Source organism: Heliangelus exortis, chromosome 2 (assembly GCF_036169615.1).
Source record: "Heliangelus exortis chromosome 2, bHelExo1.hap1, whole genome shotgun sequence".
Lineage (NCBI taxonomy): Eukaryota > Metazoa > Chordata > Aves > Apodiformes > Trochilidae > Heliangelus > Heliangelus exortis.
In genome coordinates, this window is record NC_092423.1 from 148,091,006 (window position 1) to 148,105,732 (window position 14,727).

At 40.3% G+C, this 14,727-nt stretch overlaps 1 protein-coding gene across 2 annotated transcripts in view; it reads right to left on the minus strand.

Moving 5' to 3' along the window:
• Positions 1–739: 739 nt before the first annotated feature.
• TSNARE1 (t-SNARE domain containing 1) overlaps positions 740–14,727 on the minus strand; it is a 519,764-nt gene continuing 505,776 nt past the window's right edge. For both annotated transcript variants that reach the window (XM_071738512.1, XM_071738513.1), the window contains one exon: positions 740–1,617. The gene's annotated coding sequence lies outside the window, so the exon portion shown is untranslated. The remainder of the gene's footprint in view (positions 1,618–14,727) is intronic.

Consider the following 14,727-nt stretch of genomic DNA (forward strand, 5'->3'; position numbering starts at 1 on the left):
ATCCCTTCTTCAGGTGCAGCTCAAGGCTCTCAGAATATTTGCTTGCAATCAGCCATGAGCCCTGTTGTTTTTCAGCTCTCACTAACTAGATGTAAATAATTTTCATCACTACAGGATTTGCTAAATTTACTGAGAGAGGAAGGCTGCAGTTTGTCATGGATATAAGTAGGGAGCTCTATTTCAGAAATAAGCTCTCTGTAGTAAAGGAAAGCAGTAGGTATAATTTGCAATTTCATATCAATACTAAATTTGGTTGGAAAAAAGTATCTTCTATTAATTAACTTTTTTTAAACAGCAGCTCTTGAATGCTCAGTATTACATTTAATGATACAGTTATGTAGATTTTGTAGGACACATCTAGAGAAAAAAACACCTGAAACTCTGCCTTTTGTTTCTTCACCAAACCTAACTGCACTGATTCATGAAGTTTTGCAGCTTTGACACCAAGTAAGCTCCAGCAGCTTCAAGATTTCTCTGAGAATTTTCTTTGCTTAATCTTTACTGAAGAAAATACTGTGTCAGCTTTTGGGGAAGGAAGCGTGTAATTGAAATCAGTGCAGGTGAGAATCTAGTTTAATATTTGGTATTCTTTTCTAAGCCTTTGTAGTAACAAAAATAACAATAGAGCTAGGGTGGTTTTTTTTTTCCCTTTTTTTGGTGAGAAACATTTTGACAAAAGATTAGAATAAAAATTTTGTGAAAGCATTTTGTGAAATTCTCTTTAATACTTCCTGAGACATTTTAATTAAAACAAATTTTTAAATGCTTTATTTACTGGAGGAAAACTGCATTTGTAGAGCACAACACATTTAAGATGAATTTAAATGGCATTTTCAAACATGTTTTCAGCAGAAAATATTGTGAGGGGAAATGGAACAAAATCCCAAATGCTGCTTTCATAAAAGATGTGAAATGAAATCAAATGCAAAATTTGACATTTTTCATGAGATGAAATTTTTTTTAACAGATTTAAGGTCTTCTCATTTTTAAAAAGTTATAATATGTCTTCAGGTTTATTTGCCTTGCTCTTACACCAGTGTTTCTCATAAATAAATGTGATCCTCTGTACATACAATAGGATCAAATAAACATCTAATTAATGTGGTTGTAAATGGTGCACGTGTGAAGTGAATTGCTTCACTCAGATCTGGCAGAGCAAATTTTACAGCAGCAGTGGACAATATGAGAATCTGAGCAAGATTATTTTTGAAAGGTACAAAAAACAACGATAAAAAAGATTCAAACAAAACACGTTGACTTTCATGGTTTTAAATTACCAGAATTCAAGATCAGAAGCATGTTAAAAGCACAATAAAGATGAATTAATAACCTTACAGCACACTGCATACCAAATCTGGAGGAAAAAAAATAGCATTCCCCAGATACACAGGGAACATCATTAAAACCTCTAACGTAAGATAAAACATGGCTGCAACCATGGGGGAAAAAGAAACAAAGGAAAAATGATTCACAGTTGTACTAACACACAATATAAAACTTAACTTTTCTTTTGTACAGATGGTTACAGCAGCTTGATCAGTAAAGCAGACATTGATGTGGGTCCTGGATGTGAAATGCCTCGAGGATCCATTCCTCTTCACAAGGTGATCACAGGTTCTGGAAAAGGAAGAAGAACTGTGAATTATTCCTGGGATTCCCAGAGGCTTGCTGATGTGAAGTTGTTCCTGATGGAAAAAGTGGCTCCTCAAGGTGCTCCAAAAATGTGGAGTCAGCAATGAACTAGACAATTCGCAGATGACACCAAGCTGGGAGGAAGTGTGGACCAGCCAGAAGGCAGGAGGGCTCTGCAGAGGGACCTGGACAGACTGGAGAGTTGGGCTGATCCCAACGGGATGAGGTTCAACAAGGCCAAGTGCCGGGTCCTGCACTTTGGCCACAACAACCCCATGGGGAGCTCCAGGCTGGGCACAGAGTGGCTGAGAGCAGCCAGGCAGAAAGGGACCTGGGAGTCTGGATTGACAGGAAGATGAACAGGAGCCAGCAGTGTGCCCAGGTGGCCAAGAAGGCCAATGGCATCCTGGCCTGGCTCAGGAACAGCGTGGCCAGCAGGTCCAGGGAAGGGATTCTGCCCCTGTGCTCAGCCCTGGGGAGGCCACAGCTTGAGTCCTGTGTCCAGTTCTGGGCCCCTCAGCTCAGGAAGGAGATTGAGGTGCTGGAGCAGGTCCAAAGGAGGGCAACCAGGCTGGTGAAGGGACTTGAGCACAGATCCTGTGAGGAAGGGCTGAGGGAGCTGGGGGTGTTGAGGCTGGAGAAGAGGAGGCTCAGGGGAGACCTCATCACTCTCTACAACTCCCTGAAAGGAGGTTGGGGCCAGGTGGGAGTTGGTCTCCTTTCCCAGACGACTTTCAACAAGACAAGAGGACACAGTCTTAAGTTGTGCCAGGGGAGATTTAGGCTGGATATCAGAAAGAATTTTTTTACAGAGAGGGTGATCAGACATTGGAATGGGCTGCCCAGGGAAGGGGTGGATTCTCCATCCCTGGAGACATTTAAAAAGAGCCTGGATGTGGCACTCAGTGCCATGGGCTGGGAACCGCACCGGTGGGTCAGGGGTTGGACTTGATGATCTCTGAGGTCCCTTCCAACCCAGCCAATTCTATGATTCTATGATTCTATGATAAGCTCAGAAAACTTGGTTTTCACTGATTCCAATATAAGGCAATTGTGGGAATGGAAGTCATGGGAGGGCTGAGAGTATTGACAAGATAAATTTTTAATGAAAACAGAGCTTGTAGCCTGCTGTAGCAAGCAAAAGAGTAGATTTCATGTTCTCATCAACGACAGCAGCTCCCATACCTGGGTAATGATGCCTCTAGTTTTAAAAATACATTTTCCTGGTGAGTGGAATAGCTGTCAAAGCCAGAGAATGCCATTGATGCACTTGGCAGGAGATAATATCTAAGAACTGTTGATCTGGTTTTTATTTTTCCATGCAATGCAGCCACTAGACACTTTCTCTTGATAGGGAGGACTCACTGTAACGTGTGTACTTTATTCCATAAAGTGTTTCCACTACTTAATGTAATGGAAATAAATAGGCACTTTTAAATGGAAGTGCATGTTTCTCTCCAATTACTATAAAAGAAGCCTCTCAGACATCAGCACCAAGATAGCACCTCCAAGATAGACATCAGTATTCTAGACTTACTGTGGTTAAACAAACTGTTATTACCCTCACTACCCCCTGAAGCAGGCCAGTGTGTTTGTAGTAAACATAGCTATAAAAAAATAAAAGGAGGCTTTTATTGTGTTTCTATTTATTCTCCTTCTGCTTCTTTAGTGATTATTGTTTACATATACACTATGAAAAACCTCCAAACTGGTTAAATTTTGTATGAAGGGAAAGGAAAGAGACTGAAAAATAATCTATTATATTATGCAAAATACAAACCCCCCCCCACACACATTGTTATTCATGTCAATTATTAAAATTGTTCATAATAAGCTATAATTTAAATAATCTCTGGACATCAGATATTCATTCATATGCTGCACAAACAAAGAATATGACACTTCCTTGCAGGCACAGAAACACCACAAAGACCCAATAGAAACTCTCATCTTCAATGAGAAAGGGTATCCTGAAGATCATATTAATCTAAGATGATTTAAGATGCATTTCCATCTGAGTATAATGGCTCCAATGTTTCCATTACAATAATCACAGATCTAATTAATACAGCCAATGGATTTTTAGAGTGGGGGTCACCAGCTTCAGAATGACCTAAATTTTGCTGACTTATTGAGCAGCATTAATTACAAAGGGATCTTCAGGATGACTCAGGTGCACAAATGCACACTGTGGACACCTAAATTTAGCTGCACAAGTTCAGAAGTATCTTTCTAATATCACAAAAGGATAGAGTTACTCAGACATGTGGAAAGAGGATGAACATTGCTAATCATAACTTTTTTCATTCACTTAGGGCCCATTCTCACTTTCCTGTTCACTTAGTATTTCATGATCTTTTTTCCAAAGAGGAAAGGCTGTAGATGGAGTGAAAGGAAAACTACCTGGAAAGGAAGCAACATTTCTATAGATGCCAATCAACAAGACATTAATTGCCTGTGCAAGTCACAGAATCATGGAATGGATGAGATGGGAAGAGTACTCTGGAGGTCACCTAGTCAAACCAGCATCTCAGATCAAGGTCATCTGAAGAAGGATGATTTGGGCTGTGGCCAGCTGTATTTTGAAAAGCTCCAAGGGACCCCACAGCTTCTCTGGGCTACCTGTTTCCTTCTTTGGCCACTCTTAGAGTGGAAAAAAAAAACAAACCAAACCAAACCAAAAAAAAAAGTATATTCTTATGATTAAATACATTTTCATATATTTCAGGTTGTGCCCATTGCCTCTTGCCCCGTCAGTGGAAGCCACTGAGAAGAGCCTGGTTCTATCTTCTTTATACATAGTATGGTTTGGGTTGGAAGAGACATTAAGGATCACCTAGTTCCTACTCCCTCTCATGGGCAGGGATGTTGCATCGCATGAAACCAGATTGCTTCAAGCCCCACCCAACCTGGCCTTGAACACCTCCAGGGATGGGGCTTCCATCACCTCTCTGGGCAACCTGTGCCAGTGTCTCACCACCCTCACAGGAAAGAATTTTTTCCTAACATCTAACCTAAATGTCCCCTCTTCCAGCTATACCCTCCATCAGGTATTTATACAGGTGGATAAAATCCTCCTGAGCCCTCTCTTCCCCAGGCTGCAGTCCCAGCTCCCTCATCTTCTCATATATCAGATCCTCTGGTCCCTAAAACATTTTTATGGCTCTTTGCTGGACTGACACCAGTATGTCCATAGCTCTCTTTTGTCCTGGGGAGCCCAGCACTGGACAAAGTACTCCAGATATTTCTCACCAGTGCTTAGGAAGTGGCAAGGATCAAGTCCCTTGGCCTGAGGACAACACTTTGCTGAAGCTATTGAATATTAGCATCACCCAGCTGCCAGCTGGTTGTCTGGATCTCTTAACACTGTCCTCAGTGCAGTCTCATTCATGCCAAGCAAATGGTGAGTAAGTGACAAATTCAAAATAAATCACTATCAGATACCTTCCTCACACTCATTTTCCATTTCTGTGTGGATGTGTGTGTGTATTCATGTGCTTGCACAAAAATACGTGTGTGCAGGAGAGGAAGAATGAAGTCTGATCAGATCCTACAGACCTTGAAAAGCTTCTTCACAGAGGACTAGGATGAAGGGTACCAGATGTCTGACACGAAAACAAATCCTGCTACCAGCACAGGTCATTAATCCTGGCAGGCTCTGCAGATACTGGTGGTTATGAATCTTGATTTGCAGGCAGGGAAAATATTCATATTGCAAAAGCCATTTAAATTAGAAATAGGTAACCCACAGACTTGCTGCTTGATTGTGGTAAGAGAGATTCTCCAGACACAACCTAACTAAAAGTTATATTGGGTCAACAAACCAACAGAGTTAATGTAGTTTCTGGTTTAGCTAAGGATAAACAGGAGATATGTTGAGTAACTGAAAAAGGGTTTGACTTCTGCCATACTCTGAGGTTTTGATTAAAGGTTTGTTTTACAATTTGCTGTAGTAACAGTTATGTTGACCTTAACAGTTTCAGTCATGCACTATTCAGACTTGTTTTAGCTGCTATACAAATAGAGAACTAAATTACAATCCCAAGGACAAAAATAATAATAATAAAAAAATTTTATAGATATGTTGGTAGATCTTTTTATTTTTAATAACAGGGGAAATATACCAATAGAAACCTGGCTGATTTGAGGCTTTGTCTGTCTATATTTCAGTGAGTCATTTCTATTACCTTCATAGTTTTTTTTCTTTCATGCATAGAGACAGAAGGTAAGAAAGGCAAAGGGCAAATGAAAAAAAAAAAAAAAAAAAGACCCTGCTGCTATCAGACTGCTAAAATTTTTCTCCTATGCAGGCTAACAGACCTCTTTCCTGTGAACTCCAAAACCAGACTGTAAAGAGCTCCTCCAGCTGCATGGTAGTTCTAAGCTGCAATAGGTACCTGGGCTATGGATCAAACCTACAGCCCTCTTTGCCTTCTGAAGAACATTTTTCACCCCTTTGTGTTTTACAGTGTAGCCTCTGCCAACTTATTTACTCATTTCAGGCTGTTCTGCCTGTGAATTAAAGAGCTGTCTCGTGTCAAGAATCATTCTCCATAGTAATAAACCAATTTGAACCTATCTACTGTTGTTTCACATGAAGTGAGATCTCTCATTCCTCTGCCTAAATGTGGCAACACAGCTCACACTGTGTAAGTTCTAGCTATCCAAATTTTGTTTTTTGCAAATTTATACAGATTTAAGGCTTTTTCATAAATATTAACCTCAGTGGACTTGCCTGTTGGAGAAGGTTCATCCACAGAAATTGTAGTCCGTTTCTAGTAGTAGTTTACTATATAGGCAGAGATTTTTGGCCAGTTGAATGACTCTTTGAAAGACCTCATTGCAAGCTGACTGAGATGACCAAAAAATGAAATTTATCAAGAGGAAGTTGATCCAAAGCTCACCAAAATCAGTGCAAGCACTCCCACTGGCTTCATCTGGTTTTGCATTAGGGCCATACAGAAGTTGCTCTGCAAAGTCATAGTCAGAAAATAGACACTGTTGAAGTAAGTCTGGTGAGTTGATGGGTAATATTAGGACAGAATGAACAGGTATTGATATTGAGTGCTGAAAACACAGACATGGAAACAGCTCTTCAGAGCTACTCATAGCCACCTTCTCAGCATCTCAAAATCATGCAGGAATTTACCATGTGCCAGAGCTGGACCCTCTGGGTGAGTATCCTGAGTTGCAGCCCCCACAAAGGAGATGTTAGGTCCTTGTCTTGATTTTGCCACTGCTGTTTAATTCAGGGGGATGGATTTTGTTTTTTAAGGGGCGGGGGTTTAAAAATTATTGGTTTAGTTCACATTCCAATAAACCTCTTTTCAAAGCACAAATGTCTTGATGTTTACAGACTGTACCCTTCACATATGCAAATCTACACTAATTAAGCCTGTGTTCTGTCACAATACATTGTATTTTTCTTCTTTCCCCTGAAACTGTTGTGTGCTCATACCACTTTCAGATGTAAACTGGAATGTTTACATTCCCAAATATGACAGAGCTGAGACCTTGCAACAGCATCTCAATTATGACAGGGAACCTAAACTCATCCACAAAGCTGATAGTGGAGACAGCATCTTGAACCATGAGGATCTAAGTTTTCTGTTTCTGAAAGCCCCCAAGGGAGTGTTGAAAGGAAAGCAGGGAACCTCACTTAAAAACCTTGCTTCTTCTCAAAGTCACAACTCACAGAAGATATTTCTTCTAGAAAATGCATACTCATACTCATTTTTTCTTCAGAGTATCCTTCTTGTAGCAGCACTGTCATCCTATTCTCAAAAAAATTTCCCTGTCATTTGGGATTTCCTTGCTAACATTGCAATAACAAACTGAAGACACTTATCTGGAACCTTCTTCAGAAAAAGAATGTAATCTGGAACAGTAAGGCTCGAGGTACAGAAGAGTTATAACTTCATTTTGTTGCCTTGAAAAAAAAAAAAATTAAAATTGCTAGCAATGTGTGATCCAAGTAACATAAAAGATATGGCACTAAAGGACCATGAAAATAGCACTGATCTTTCTCCATCCATGAGCTCACATTAAGCTATGTTAAGTTTGCTCAGCTACAAGATGCACTCTTTTTCTTGCATTTACCTCTTTATTTTTTAAAAGAGCAATCTGGAGAGCTTTGAGTGTAGAGATCTTGTTTGGTGAATAGTGAGAAACCCCATTTCTCATGAGGATGATGAAAAGGAGCAAGACAGCACAGAGAGCCCAGATTTGCCAACGTTTCAGGACAGGATGTGTCTTCATGTTGTCCCTTGGAACAAAAAGGCATTTTTGCAGTGGTCAGGCAAAAGGTGCTGGCAGAGAAGAGCAGGGATTGTGCTTTGTTGCCTTGAAAAAAAAAAAATTAAAAATGCTAGCAATGTGTGATCCAAATAACATAAAAGATATAGAACTAAATGGCCAAGAAAATAGCATCGGTCTTTCTCCATCCATGAGCTCACATTAAGCTATGTTAAGTTTGCTCAGCTACAAGATGCACTCTTTTTCTTGCATTTACCTCTTTATTTTTTAAAAGAGCAATCTGGAGAGCTTTGAGTGTAGAGACCTTGTTTGGTGAATAGTGAGAAACCCCATTTCTCATGAGGATGATGAAAAGGAGCAGACAGCACAGAGAGCCCAGATTTGCCAACGTTTCAGGACAGGATGTGTCTTCATGTTGTCCCTTGGAACAAAAAGGCACTTTTGCAGTGGTCAGGCAAAAAGTGCTGGCAGAGAACTGCAGGGACTGTGCTCCCACTGCACATCTTTAATCAAACTTCTACATTAATGGAGGCAATTTGAAGATTTTATCTTAAAAAGATAGAGGCACTACCAGTTACACAGCCTATTTTCCTCCTTCTTGCCTCACCTTCAGAGTGCTCCAAGGCAAGCTGAACATTCATTTTTCTTTTTTTCTTTAAATATTCTTTAACCTCAATATCCTCAGGTGTAAGTTAATGTTTGAGCCAGACAGCAAATATTCCCAGAACTTTATGGACAAGTGACTACATTTGCTTTGAAACAGGCCACAACTCTTTTGGTCTGTGTAGCCACTGACTCTCTTTCCCTAGAAAGGGCTCCCCTACCTGCATTTGGAAAATCCTCTCATGTGGAGAAGCAGAGAGAAAATAAACTCTAGGAATATGCTGGGTTATTCTGGGAAGTGCTCAGGATAACAGTGAAATGAGGGACAGAAAACACTGGTCAGATAGAAGGTCATGTTGATACCAGACTTGATGAACCATCAGTTTCCACCAATGTGGCAAATCTTATGTTCCTTTGGGAACACACAGAATTACTGGCATTTGACTTTCAGCTTGGATTAACTCTCAGGAAGAAGGATGCTGACTCTGAGTAAAATATGCCTGGTTCATGAAAAGACAATTTCAAGGAGATGGATGCTGAAACACTGGGTTAGGTAGCCAAGGCCACCTCACATCACTCAGTACCCATTCTCTGTATCATTATTATTTCACCATCCCTGAGAATCTGCTAAGAGCTACAGGGAAATACCAGCTTTTCACCTTGCAGCAGTGTTTAACTACAGAGCAAGCAAATCAAAGCTGTAAAAGGTGGCAGAAGCCCTTAAATTCTCATTTGTATGTTAGTGGCCATGGAGCTGATAAACCCTAAAAAAGCCCAGAAGACACACAACATGGGTAACATGAAACTCCAGCTATTTCAGCTAGGGGAGCAGGAACTTTATGCTCTGTGGTTTGCTTAAACAGAACTGGTGGAAGCATTTACATGGTTTGTGCAGAACTAGAGAAAAGGAGAGTTTAAAATCCCACCTGTCAGGAAAGAAAAGCACAGGGAAACCGTGCACATTGCAAATGGATGTTTCAGTGCATCAGAGCTGCATAGTTAAATGCAATAAATTGCATTAAATCTACCTCAGATTTATTAATTTATGTCTGTTAAAGGCTGGAAGGGAACTATGAAGGGAAGAGAAATTATTTTAGTCAATGAGGACAGAGAAGTAATGGCTAAAACCCCTAGTACTAGAATTAGAACTGCAGCCTGTAATGTTTTCATTAAGAGCACTACTGGAAATAAATTGCTGCACAGAAAACTAATTAAAACCAGAACTAATAAATTCCATATATGTAAACATAATGCATTTTGCATCCATCTGAGCACTCTGGGTGATGCTGTTTTTAGCTACATATTTTGGTGTTATTCATACAGATGGTGCCAGGGCTGGAGCACTGACTGGGAGTTTGCTTCACATGGCTGCTTCACTTATGCTTTAGCAGTAAGGACTGGATTAATGCAAAACCTAACTCCACCAGAAAGGAGATATTTTAGTAGATACCAGGGAGACTCAAGCAGTTAGTGCCTGCATCAGAGGATCCTTGTGGCTGGAAAAGGCAGATATGGCAGGAGAGTCACTCTGATATTTGTAGATAACCTTGATATGTCTTTTGGCTACCTCCCGATTTTGGGTATCAAAGCTTTTTTAATAGATGAAGTCCACTAAGCAAAAGACAAATAGTGAAGAAGAAGAAAAAAAGAAGGATCTGCATTTAAGTATTTTTAACAGATCTTGGATACCACAGCAACTAAGGTCTTTGGCAGGCTTAATGTAAAGTGAAAAAACTATTCTAGACAAATACAGAGTGAACTGTAGGGAATTACTGTGAAGTTGCCTTGTGAGTTATCTTTATGTCTCCAGTTCAAAAAAAAAAATTTTAAAATCAGCAGAGCTATAGTTACTGCACAGTCTTCTCCATCCAACACAACAAAAATCTCCTAGAAAATAAGAATTAGCAAGGAATTTTGGCACTGGTCATTGCCTTTTCCAGAGTGACATTCCTGGACAACATGTTTAGTGTGGCTGAGCAGAAGCCTCACACACGCTGAGCAGGAGGTTTTCCTCTCTCTTCTCAGATAACGAAATTCACCCTTGGTAGGAATGACAGAGGGGTTGAAAAAGCAACCAAGCAAGAAAAGAAATAAAAAATCTGCAATTGTGGTCATCAGTTCTCTGCTCTGTTCCTGACCTGCACTTGGTGGCATTTGGTTGGGAGGATCAGAGTAATCTCAAATAGAATTCTGCCAACTCTCTTTAGAGGTCTTTTGCCTTCACTACATTGGATTCCAACTTGGGAAAGCCTTGCAAGGAGGTGGGAGATTTCTGCAGGATGACATCTCAGTCCATCCCTTTAGGTGACATTTAAAAGCTTGCAATTCCTCCAGATCTTCATTCTTCCCTCCTTCCCTAGGATGCCATACTGCAGCTGCATCTTGATTTAAACAGCTCCTTCCTCCTCTGTGACAGATGGTGCTGTGTAACCCAGAATAAAAACATTATTACAGTATCAGCAATGAACTTGGAAAGCTGGGCAGAGAAGGGTGGGAGGGCTCATGAATTCTCAGACCACTTTGCCTGTTATTCCCAACAGTGAAGCCAAAGGATGGGTGGATGATTAGAAGAATGGGCAGCCTCATTTATCCAGGCCAGGCTGTATTTTAGAGCAGCTTCATCTTTTTTTCTTCAATGAGGAGGAGTAAATATTTAAGGGGAAACTGTGATGCTACTTACAAAGCATTTATCTAATTAAACCCCAAATGCAGAAATCCTTCTTAGCTCAGAGATGCTCTCTGTGATGCTCACCACCTAAGGCTGTAACTCAGCCATATGGCACTTAAATAGATATTAGCAAAGGAAACCCACTCTATCTTTTAACAGATGGGTGAATGCTAGATAGTGGGGTTGGAGCAGAGGGGAGAATAAAAGAAAAGGTAAGGAAAGAGAATCAAGAATGAAGGACAAAGCTCGAAGGATAAATTCCTAGTGAATTCTTCCATTTCTGCTCCAAACTGCTGGAGGTCTTGTTTCATTCCTAGAAAGAACTCCTGTTGTTTCCAAACCCTTGGAATCAGATCACAAACTTTTTCACAGCAGAGATGCTATATGAGAGGTTATTCTAAGAGAAGAAAAATCACTATTTATTTCAGATTTTGCTCACCCAACCATGCATGAATTTAGGAGAAGAATTCTATTTTTTATATTTTTTCTACTGTATCTTTCCTCTCTGGGGTCAGGCTGACAGTGTACAATACAATATCAGAAAGCTTGAGCTGTTTCAAAACAAAAAAAGGCTAGAACACCTTCAGAAAGGAAAGCCATGGCATAGCATCTTGCTGAGGAAATATGATTAAACTGCAAGTAAAGAGTAAGAAAAATAAGGTTCATTTGAAAATAATACATTTATTTGGATATCTGGCTTTCAGATAGGTCTTAGTAAGACTGCAGCTCTAGAATCATAGAGTATTTTGGGTTTGGAAAGACCTTTATGATCTTCAAGTTCAAATGTTAACCCAGCACAACTAAGTCCCCCACTAAACCATGTCCCTCAGCACCACATCTACACATCTTTTTAAATCCCTCCAGGGATGGTGATTCTACCACTTCCCTGGGCAGCCTGTTCCAGGGCCAGAAAACCCTTTCAGGGCAGAAATTGTCCCTACTGATCAACCTAAACCTCCCCTCATCCAACTTCAGGATGTTTCCTCCTGTCTTACTGCTTGTGATGTGGGAGAAGAGACCAATCCCACCTCACTGCAACCTCTTGCCAGGTATTTGTAGAGAGCAGTAAGATGTTCCTTCTGCCTCCTTTTCTCCAGACTGAGAATCCCAAAGTTCCCCCAGCTGTTCCTCATAGGATTTGTGCTCTAGAGCCTCCCTAGCTCTGTTGCCCTGTTCTGGACTCCAGCACCTCAATGTCCTTCTTATGGTGACAGGTCCAGAACTGATGCCAGCATTCAAGGTGCAGCTTCACCAGTACCAAGCACAGGGGGACCATCCCTGCCCTGCTCCTGCTGGCCACACTATTGCTGATACAAGCCACGATGCTGGTGGCCTTTTTGGCTACCTGGGCATATGCTGACTTATATTCAGCCACTATTGAACAACTTCCCCAGGTTCTTTTCCTCTCAGCACTTTCCAGCCATTTTATCCCAACCTCTGGAGTTGCATAGGGTTGTTGTGACCCAAGAGCAGGACCCAGAACTGCAGGAATTGCATTCCCAAAAGGAGACAAACAGGGAGAGGGACTGTGAGGCTACAGTAATAAGGTGTCATTTGTATTTTGGCTGCTACATGGTTTAATGTTTTCCAAATTTGTTCAGCTGGCTGCTCTACTGGTGTGAGTGCCAAGGATCTAGAGAGGATCATGGCTTTGGTGCCATACAAGATACCTGTCACCCCTTCCCACCTTTGCCTTTAAATACTTCCATAAGTAGCATTCCCTTCATCACATGCATCTGTTTCCAGCTTCTCAGGGAAAGTCTCAAAAGATCTGTGGAAACTTGGTGTAATCTTTTGTCCTCCAAGAACTGATTGGGACCTTTTTTCCAGGGCTCTGTGAAAGGACAGCAGCACTCCAGATAATTTGTCCTGCTAACATTATTGTCCCTATTCTGGGGCTGTATCACTCAGGATTACCTACCTACAGCTGCTCAGATATCTCTGCTGCAAGGATGTTCAACATGTAAAGTATGATATATTTGGTCTTGATAAAACACAGTGTGTATTATCTGGTTCTATGGAATCTATGAATCCACAGGATGGCTCCTGATGTCCATCTGTGTACCATCAAAAACAGTCTCCTGAGAATCCATTCCTAGAGCACTAATTCCTTCACTAACTCTTTTTACATTAATCCTTTGTCTGAATTTCTTAGGAAGAAGTTTCTAATTACTGTAGGATTTTTCATTACTATTCATTACTCTCTGTAACAGCTCAGTTTATTAACAAGGCAAAGCTGGATGTTTCCAACAAAGCGCAACTTTCATACTGCATTCTCCTTAATTTAATTCTGAGAAATAGTAGATAAAACATATTAAGATGTCCCTGTTTAGTTCAAATGTTATTTCCCAAGCTCTCTGTAGATCTGTTTCAGATTTAAATTCCTGTGTGGGCAAATCAGGTCTATGCATGGCTATCACCTTGCAAGTCTTTTAATGGGCACAGGAGCTGATGTTAGACATGTTATCAAATTACATCCCTACATCATTAACAGCTCTTATATTGAAATTGTTTTTCTGTCTAACACTTTAAAGATTTTTGACTGGAGTTACCTGGTTTATTCTGGTTTGTTTTGCTTTTATTTATTTGTCAGTGAGTAATTTAGTTTCTCACTCAGACATTCCTGATTTTCCATCAGATAAAATTACCACACCAGCTTCTGAAGGGTGTAGCATTGATACGTTATAGCACAACTAACTCCTCTTTTCTGCCTTCCTTCACTTCATCCTGCATCTATTAGTACACCTGAGATCCAACTTTGCTACTTTCTGGACAAATCATTGCATTCTCCAGCTAAAAGGAAAAACTGAAATATAAAATGCTGTTCACAACTTCCAAAGCAGGAATTATTAATAAACGTTATGTCCTGTTTTGATTAGGTTGCCCTTAATAACTGAGAAGAAATTAATGGATCAACTGTAGGATGGCCTTAAATCCATCACGGAGCAGATGGAGGCAGTTGCACAGTTTCAGCAATGCTCAAATTTTATTTTTTTTTTTCAGAATTCTTTTCGTGGATCTCATCCAACCTTATACAGGCTGTAAGGAAGAAGAATTTCCAACCTGAGAGACAGAAAGCAACTGAGATGAACCCTCTGTCAGAAATGGGAAAGCAGTCATTATGCAGCAAGTGTTGTGCCATTTTTGAGAAGCTGCTGTAAATACAGAGGGTCTGCTTCTCACACTAGAAACACTTTATGCTTAATGTAATTCAGTTTATGGCCCCAATATACTGCAAGAGTGGAGTAAAATGGCATTAAAGTTAATGAGAATCAGGCCTAGGGATCCTAATATTTACTTTCTACTGTGCTTGAAATTATTTCTGTTGTTTTATAACAGTGTTTACAAGTCAGTTCAGAGATATAATAGATAAAAAATCCTGGGTCACATCCATCTATCCACCTGTCTACCCAACCATCCAAGAGAAAGGCAATGCAGCAGTTGTTGTAGAGTCTACGTTTTGCCTGAATTACAAACAGGATTATTTCTTTTAAACTTAGGTGTTGATACAGTATTTTCTTTAAATACACGTTTTTCAGCCATTTCCAATCAGCAACATTTTATTCAAG